Genomic DNA, 8205 nt, shown 5'->3' on the forward strand with positions numbered 1-8205 from the left:
CAAATTTAATGTGGTATTTATAGTACGTGTAAAAATAAAATGCATGACAACAATAGCACAAACACCAGGAAGAAGGAAATGAGTAGCTCTATTGTAAGGTTCTTCTACTGTACGCCAAGTGCTATAATATCTCTGGAAGATAAACTGTGATAAGATGGTATGCATGCTTTAAACCCTAAAACAACAAATGAAAACTTTTAAAACATTATAGCTGAAGAACTAACAAAGGAAATAGAATTGAATAATAAAAATATCTGAAAACTGGAAACATACCAAATATCCATCAACAGGAGAAATGAGTAAACAAACTGTAATATATATATATAATGGAATACTGTTTAGCAGTAATAATGAATCACTGAAACATACAAAAACATATATGAAGCAGAAAATAATTATGTGGAGTGAAATAGCTAAATACATAATTTTTTTAAAGTATAACATTTACTAGGAGGTTTTTGTTCTGTTATTCTTCCTCCAACATTTTCTGTATTACATATGGCAGGCATGAAAATAACCATAGTGTGTAATAAATGCTTCAGTAGTGATACACATTTTCTTCCAAAGAGTGATTAGAAACCAGTGCTTAACATAATTGACAGAATGCCACCCAGTTTTTATGCCTTCTTCAAACATTATTTGGCTTGGCACAATGCGTATCAAATAAATGGATCCTGTCTTTATTTTGGTTCTTCCAAGGCTTTATATTCAAAAGCTTAGTTGTCATTGCAGCCAGATCTCTCCCCTGGGCTCCAGATCATATATCTGCTCATCCACTTTATGTCTCTACTTGGAGACCTCAAATGTGTCTCAAATTCAACGAGCTTCAGATCAACCTGGTCTTCCTTCAGTGTTCTCTGTCTCGGGGATCGCCTTCAACATCCATCTAGTTAATTTTGCTTTTTTGAGTGAATGAAATAAGAGTTATAGCTAGTGATCTGTATCAAGTGACCTATATATAGTGAACTTTTGATGGAAACTCACCAAAAGCTCACTGTGTTTATGGTGAGTGAGTGACTATAATAAAAACCATCCTTGGTGGCACCCTCACCTCACTCCCCGGATGCATTCCAAAGCTCTGTTGAGTATATGCCCTCAAGGTCTCTCCAATTCATCCACCTGTTTTGCTCTCTCCCTCCACCACTGTAGTCTAATTTCCAATTAACTCTTAGCTAGATTATGCAATGAACTCCAAACTGGACCCTCCTCATCCATACCTGCCTCTTTCTGATCTGTTTCCCATGTTTTATCCACTGGGGGTCTGATCTGGGGACAAGACTAGGTCTAATCTTGCCCCTCTGCCCATCCTCTTAAAACCCCTCACCTTGATCTCCACATATCTGTCCGCCTCTTCTCTCATATGCTCCCTTACACTTGCTGTATGTGCTCCTTCCAGGTCTTTTTTCCATTTCTTTAATACTCATTCACCACAGGCTTTTGTATGCTATTTCCTCTGCCCCCAGTGTCTTCCCATATCCTTCCCTTCCCTTTGCCTGATTTAATTCAATTCAATTCAGCACGCAGGTCACAACGTCGTGTCACCCTGAATCCATGACTAGTTTTAAATATTCGTTTTACTCATATATGACACCACATACCCTCCTTTACAGACTCAATTATAATTTGTGATTTGGTGTTTATATGAAAGAAGTTGTTTAGGTTACATCTGTCTGTTCCAGACTGTCAGCTTCATGAAGGCACCTGATTGTGTCTTTTTCATTAGTTACTGGATCCTTAGCATGTAACCCTGTGACTGACACATATTGAGCAATCAGTAAATACTTGGGAAATGAATGAATCAGTGACTCTAAAATGTCTATAAGAGGAAATTCAAGGACACTAAGGCATTCTTATTTAATGAAGTTGAATCTGATCTTCAGCTTTTCTAATGAAGCTTATGAAGTCAGCCACATCAGTAAAGGACCTCTGTAATTTCTCCTTTCGTTGAAGTAATTTCTGTTGATAAACAGAGTGGAAGCCTCTTGTTCTCCTGATGGCACCCCACTCCAGTGCTCTTGCCTGGAAAATCCCATGGACAGGGGAGCCTGGTGGGCTGCAGTCCATGGGGTTGTGAAGAGTCGGACACGACTGAGCGACTTCACTTTCACTTTTCACTTTCGTGCACTGGAGAGGGAAATGGCAACCCACTCCAGTGTTCTTGCCTGGAGAATCCCAGGGATGGCGGAGCCTGGTGGGCTGCCATCTATGGGGTCGCACAGAGTCGGACACGACTGAAGCTACTTAGCAGCAGCAGCAAGCTCCTAAGAGCTAAACGGATGCTCAGCTCTCTGGTCTTGGTAATTGCTGTTGCAGCTTACTGCATACACCTGAGTGCATGAACTGTGTCTTAGCTGACTAGCTCCTTGATGGCAAGCCAAGTGGTAGCAACGAACTGTCAGCGTTAGAGCCCTTGCCCCCTGAAAATATCTCGCACTCTGCTGGAGGAATATAATCTCCCACTGCTTTGTGCTCCCCAAGCCCTTGACTTCTGCCTGTACATTATACTTACATCCATTTATTTATACAAACAGACACATACACACAAACATTCAGGTGTTTTTACAGCTCTTACTTCATTTTGCCCTTCCTTGTAGCTCATTGCCTACTTATCTCTTATGAGACAAGTGTTTCTGGGAAGTTGGATGGTCTTGCTCTCACCTTGTCCTGGCCCCCAGCATGGTGTCTTGGTGGTGACCCAGTCTAATGCAATGCTTGCCGACTCAAGCTCAACTGACTCGTGGAAAGTAGGGGCAATGTAAGTGCTGGAGTTTTCCTCTTCTCTTAGCCTCTGCACATGTCTTGTGCTGTGGTGTAATTGGCAGAACATTCGATTCTGGGTCAGCAAACTTGGGTTTCAGTCTGAGTTTCAGCTTTCTTGCCTATAAAACAGAAAACAATCCTTGTTTATCCATTGCAATGAGTATTTGCTAGGGTTAAATATGGTATGGAAAGGGACTTCGTTGGTGGTCCAGTGGCCAAGAATCTGCCTTCCAATGCAGGGGAGGTGGGTTTGATCCATGATTGGCGAACCCACAGGCCATGGGGCACGTAAGCCCTCACACAGCAATGAAGAGACCTCTTGCTACAGCTAAAACCCTGAAGCAGCCAAATTAGCTACGTAATTAAGAAATAGAAATAAAATTCAGTTGGAGGTTTTAAAAAATAGGTATGGAGGTATTTGGGCTTCCCAGGTGGCCCAGTGGTAAAGAATCTGCCCGTCAATGCAGGAGGCGCACAAGATGCAGGTTCACTCCCTGGGTTGGGAAGATCCCCTGCAGTAGGAAATGGCAACCCACTCCAGTATTCTTGCCTGAAAAATCCCATGGACAGAGGACTACAGTCCATGGAGTTGCAAAATAGTTGGACACAACTGAGCGACGGAACACATGGAGGTATCTGATAATATGTAAAGCATTCTACAGATGTAAGGAATTGATATTATTTCTCAATATGAATATGCAAAGAAACATGACCTGAAGTAGCTAAGACTTCAACTTGCAGCTCCTCTGCGCTGGACCTGTAACTCATGGAGGGTGCCAGAGGCGACTTTGGCTTCTCTCTTTATGGAACCAAAGGGAATGATTCATGAGTTGCGGTTATGAGGTCTATATATGTAGCACCACCTGGGTGTGTGGTCAGCGGTGCCAAAGTTATTTGGTCACCGGAATTTCAGAGAAATGCCTGGAGCACATCACTGGTGCATGGTGGGTGGTGATGGTAAACTTCCTTCCAAAGGACTAGAAGGGTAGATTTGATGCTGATATCTATCAGAGAACCTGTTGAAAGTGAATGAATGTAAGTTACAGCTTGCCTTCAGTGGCCACAGGAGAAGAATACTTGCAGTCAAGGATCTACTTAACCCCTGGAGCACCCAGGCAGGTCTGACTTTGCCATCCTTTATTGTGATAGTTGGCTTCCTTTTCTGCTGCTCCTAATTGGCTGTGAATTCCTTGAGGTTAGGGATGACTTATTGTCATCTTTTAATTTCCAACTCTTGTGACCTGCAAATTCAGAGTATGTGGTCAAAAAAAAAAAAAAAAAAACCTTTTGTGACTATTTGGAGGACTGAAAAGGATGGCTGAGACAAGGTTTGTGGTCTCATGGAGTGATGGAGCTGTGACCAGATTGTTACCAAGTGACATGTTATGTGAACAGATAGAAGCTTCAGAGAAGGCTTCAGAGAGGGGAAGATGACACTTGAACTGCATCTTAAAGGAGAAGGAGGCCGAGGGAAGAACAGAGCAAATGATGCTTTGGAAGACTCTGTAATGTTACATGTTAAGATGGTGCTTTCACATTCACTGTCTCAAATCTCACTGAAATTCAGATGTGAAGAAGGTAATCCTTTAGGGCCACATTCATAGATCAGGAAGCCAACTCCAGGTGGCTAAAAGGACTTGATGGTCACACACAGGTTAGACAGAAGGCCAGAATTGAAATTCTTAACTCTTATCAATTTTTGCTCTTTATACTTGAACACACTATTTGATGTGCTAGTGGAAAAACTTGAACTCTGCATCCCAGACGGTTCCTTTGATGCACCTAGTAGTAAATTTGATGGGCTTCCCAGGTAACTCAAATGGTAAAGAATCTGCCTGCAGTGTGGGAGACCTAGGTTCAATTCCTGGATTGAGGCGATCCCCTGGAGAAGGGCATGGCAACCCACTCCAGTATTCTTACCTGGAGAATTCCATGGACAGAGGAACCTGGGGGACTACAGTCTGTGGGGTCGCAAAGAGTTGGACATGACTGAACAACCAACACACGCAGAGTAGTGAATTTGAAGGGAGTTTCCAGGTGTCATTATAAACAGGATAGAAAAATACACTGTTTATCTAAGTTTGGAATGGAGAGATTTATTTGGTAGCTGGTGTTTTATTTACAAACAAAAGGAATCCATTGCTTACAATGGCAACCTCAAGGGTAGTAAAGACAAAAGAGTCCAATTCGCTGTGACATTAACAAGCTGAGTGAGTATGGAGAGCAGAGCCAAATCTCCTAATTGTTGTTCAATATTGGACACTTAAAAAAAAAGAAATAAAGAAATCCTTTTGAATTTGGAAAAAAAACCCAAAACACCTCAAACTCCTTTCTGCAGAATTCTTCTCTATTCCCTTCCTTTCTAAACTTGTGAACATTTAAAGAAAAATCAAATCCATATGCTTTGGGATTAACAACATTTTAATCATAAAACTGGATTGCATAATAGCTGCTTAGTGTCCAAGAGTCTGCATGCCTTTGGTCTTCTAAATGAATGTTCCCTTGTAAGACACAACTCCAAAATGTTCAAGCACCATGTAAATTCTTAATGATCATGAACTTTCTCAAATTAACTGTGTGATCTGGAAGCGAATCGTTTTAATTCTCTGGGCCTCAGTGGTCTCATCTACAGATTGGGGTTTACTAGATCCACTATGTATTCCTTCCTCACCTTGACATAATGTGGTTCTGGCCTTGTGGCTATTTCTGGCTCATAAGCACAATAAGGCTGCCTGTGTTCCAGCTCTCACTCTGCCATGTATAAACTGAATCATTTAGTAAGAGCCTCAGTTTCTTTATTTATAAAAATGCAATAACAGAGCCTACCTCATAGGTTTTTGAGCTTAAATAAGTTAATATAGGTGAAACACTGAGATCTGGGTCTGGACCTAGGAAGCATTAAGTACGAAAGCTAGTATTGCACATTGGCCTTCTGAAGAGAACAAGCTGTTGTTGACAACAACAGCTAACATTTACCATGTGCTCCACAAATATACAGGTGCTACAAGCTTGACCTGAATTGTCTCCATCAATCCTTAGAACCCTGCATGGGAGGTAATATTTTTATTTCTTTTATAGACAAGGAGACTGAAGCTTAAGAAAGTTGCTCCAAGGCATATGGCTAGTAAGTGTCAGATCTGGGAACTAAAGCCTCTCTCTGGATGTCAGAGTAGGAATTTTCAACCTCCATCAACTGCTTCTTCCTGCTGTTGTTCAATTGCTCAGTCATGCCCAACTCTTTGTGACCCCATAGACTACAGTACACAGGCTTCCCTGTCCTTCACCATATCCCAGAGTTTGCTCAAACTCATGTCCATTGAGTCTGTGATGCCATCCAACCATCTCATTCTTTGTCACCCCCTTCTCCTCCTGCCCTCAGACTTTCCCAGCATCAGAGTCTTTTCCAGTGAGACGACTCTTCATATCACGTGACCAAAGTATTAGAGCTTCAGCTTCAGCATCAGTCTTTCCAATGAATATTCAGAGTTGATTTCCTTTAGGATTGACTGGTTTGATCTCCTTGCTGAGCAAGGGACTCTCAAGAATCTTTTCTAGCACCTCATTTTGAAAGCATCAATTCTTCAGTGTGCAGCCTTCTTTATGGTCCAACTCTCACATCCATACATGACATGACTACAGGAAAAACCATAGCTTTGACTATACAGACCTTCGTCAGCAAAGTGATGTGTCTGCTTTTTAATATGCTAAGTTTGTCATAGTTTTCTTTCCAAGGAGCAATCATCTTTTAATTTCATGGCTGCAATCACTGTCCATGGTGATTTTGGAGCCCAAGAAAATAAAGTCTGTCACTGTCTCCATTTTCCCCCCATCTATCCAGGTAGAATACAGGGCTATATCCAGGACTTGACATGGAGACTAGCTGTAATTTGAAAACTTCCTCTGGACTAGGGTTGGAAAATATGATTCAGAAAGTAGCAAACACTGATCTGTAGTACAGACTCCCATTATGGATAAATTCTTAATCTAATTCATTCATCTCATAAGTGACTTTCTCCTTTTATCATCAACTTACTGATTATTTCTGTGTTTCTGCTGATCTTTTTATTCAAGCCATTTGCTACCCTCTACTTAAATTCAAGTGACGACCCAAGGATATAGCACTGTTGATAAAGAGAGCATTATAGCAGTTTCTTTTTTAGTAACAGCAAATCAAAACCAGCCAAACAAAACTCAGCACACAATCTCAAATAAATAAAAGTATATGCTTATTAGGGCTTCCCAGGTGGCACTAGTGGTAAAAAAAAAAAAAAAAAAAAAACCCGCCAGGAACGCAAGAGACATAATGAGACCTGGATTCAGTCCCTGGGTTGGGAAGATCCCCTGGAGAAGGGCCTGGCAACCCATTCCAATATTCTTGCCTGGAGAATCCAGTGGACAGGGGAGCCTGGCAGCCTATGGTTCATAGGGTCGCAAAGAGTCAGACATGACCAAAGCGACTTAGCATGCATGCACACGCATGCGTATTATGTTTACTATGCTCCTGCTGAAAATAAAGATGGAGATTTATGTATCCATATATTTATGTATCTATATATTTCTTAACTAGACATAAGGAAAAACATTCTGTGGGTGTTTTAAGGTGGGGATGGGAGGCCTGAGCATAGAATTGTCAGCCCTTCTCACTGGCCTCACCCCATGCCATCCTCCTCCCCCTCTTTGGAATTCAGTCACACTGACATTCTTCCAGTCCCACAAACATGTCACACTCCTTCCTGCCCCAGGGCTCTTGAACACACTTCTTCCTCTCTTTTCTCCCCAAATTTCCTCTCACCTTTGCTGTTTGCCTTACTGATCTCTATAATTTTTCCAAACTTCAGATCAAACTGCCTTTGTTTGGTAAGTTCGCCCACTGCACACTCTCCTTGCACTTGTGTGATTAATGGTTTAATATTTGTCAACATGCTGGAAGGTAAGCTCCTTGAAGGCTAGAACTTTCTTTTCTGTTGTTTTTACCACTGTATCCCCATGACAAATGCTATCATTTGTGTGCTCCATAGTAAATGAAAAGCTTATAAGTGTCATTTATTTGGGGCTTCCCTGGTGGCTCAGATGGTAAAGCATCTGCCTGTAATGCAGGAGACCCAGGTTCGATCCTTGGGTTGGGAAGATCCCCTGGAGAAGGAAATGGCCACCCACTCCAGTATGTCGGAGGAGCCTGATAGGTTATAGTCCATGGGGTCACAAAGAGTCAGACACGACTAAACGACTAGGCTGCACTGGGTCCTGGTTGTGACATATGGGATCCAGTTCCCTGACCTGGGATCAAATCTGATTCCCTTGCATTGGGAGCACAAAGTTTTAGTCCCCGGACCACCAGGGAAGTCTTCTTAGGTATTACATTTTACTGCTGGAACCCAGTGCAACTCACACATTAGTGCTCAAAGAGATGACTGGGAGAGTGTTTGAGTTTGGAGTCCAGGAATC

The 8205-nt window shown here is 42.0% G+C and overlaps 1 non-coding gene across 1 annotated transcript; it reads left to right on the top strand.

The window, feature by feature from the left end:
- The first annotated feature begins 7815 nt into the window (after positions 1–7815).
- Positions 7816–7887, top strand: TRNAY-GUA (transfer RNA tyrosine (anticodon GUA)). Its single transcript has one exon. It is a non-coding gene; the product is annotated as a tRNA-Tyr (tRNA).
- The last annotated feature ends 318 nt before the right edge of the window (positions 7888–8205 follow it).

Source organism: Bos taurus, chromosome 11 (genome assembly GCF_002263795.3).
Source record: "Bos taurus isolate L1 Dominette 01449 registration number 42190680 breed Hereford chromosome 11, ARS-UCD2.0, whole genome shotgun sequence".
Lineage (NCBI taxonomy): Eukaryota > Metazoa > Chordata > Mammalia > Artiodactyla > Bovidae > Bos > Bos taurus.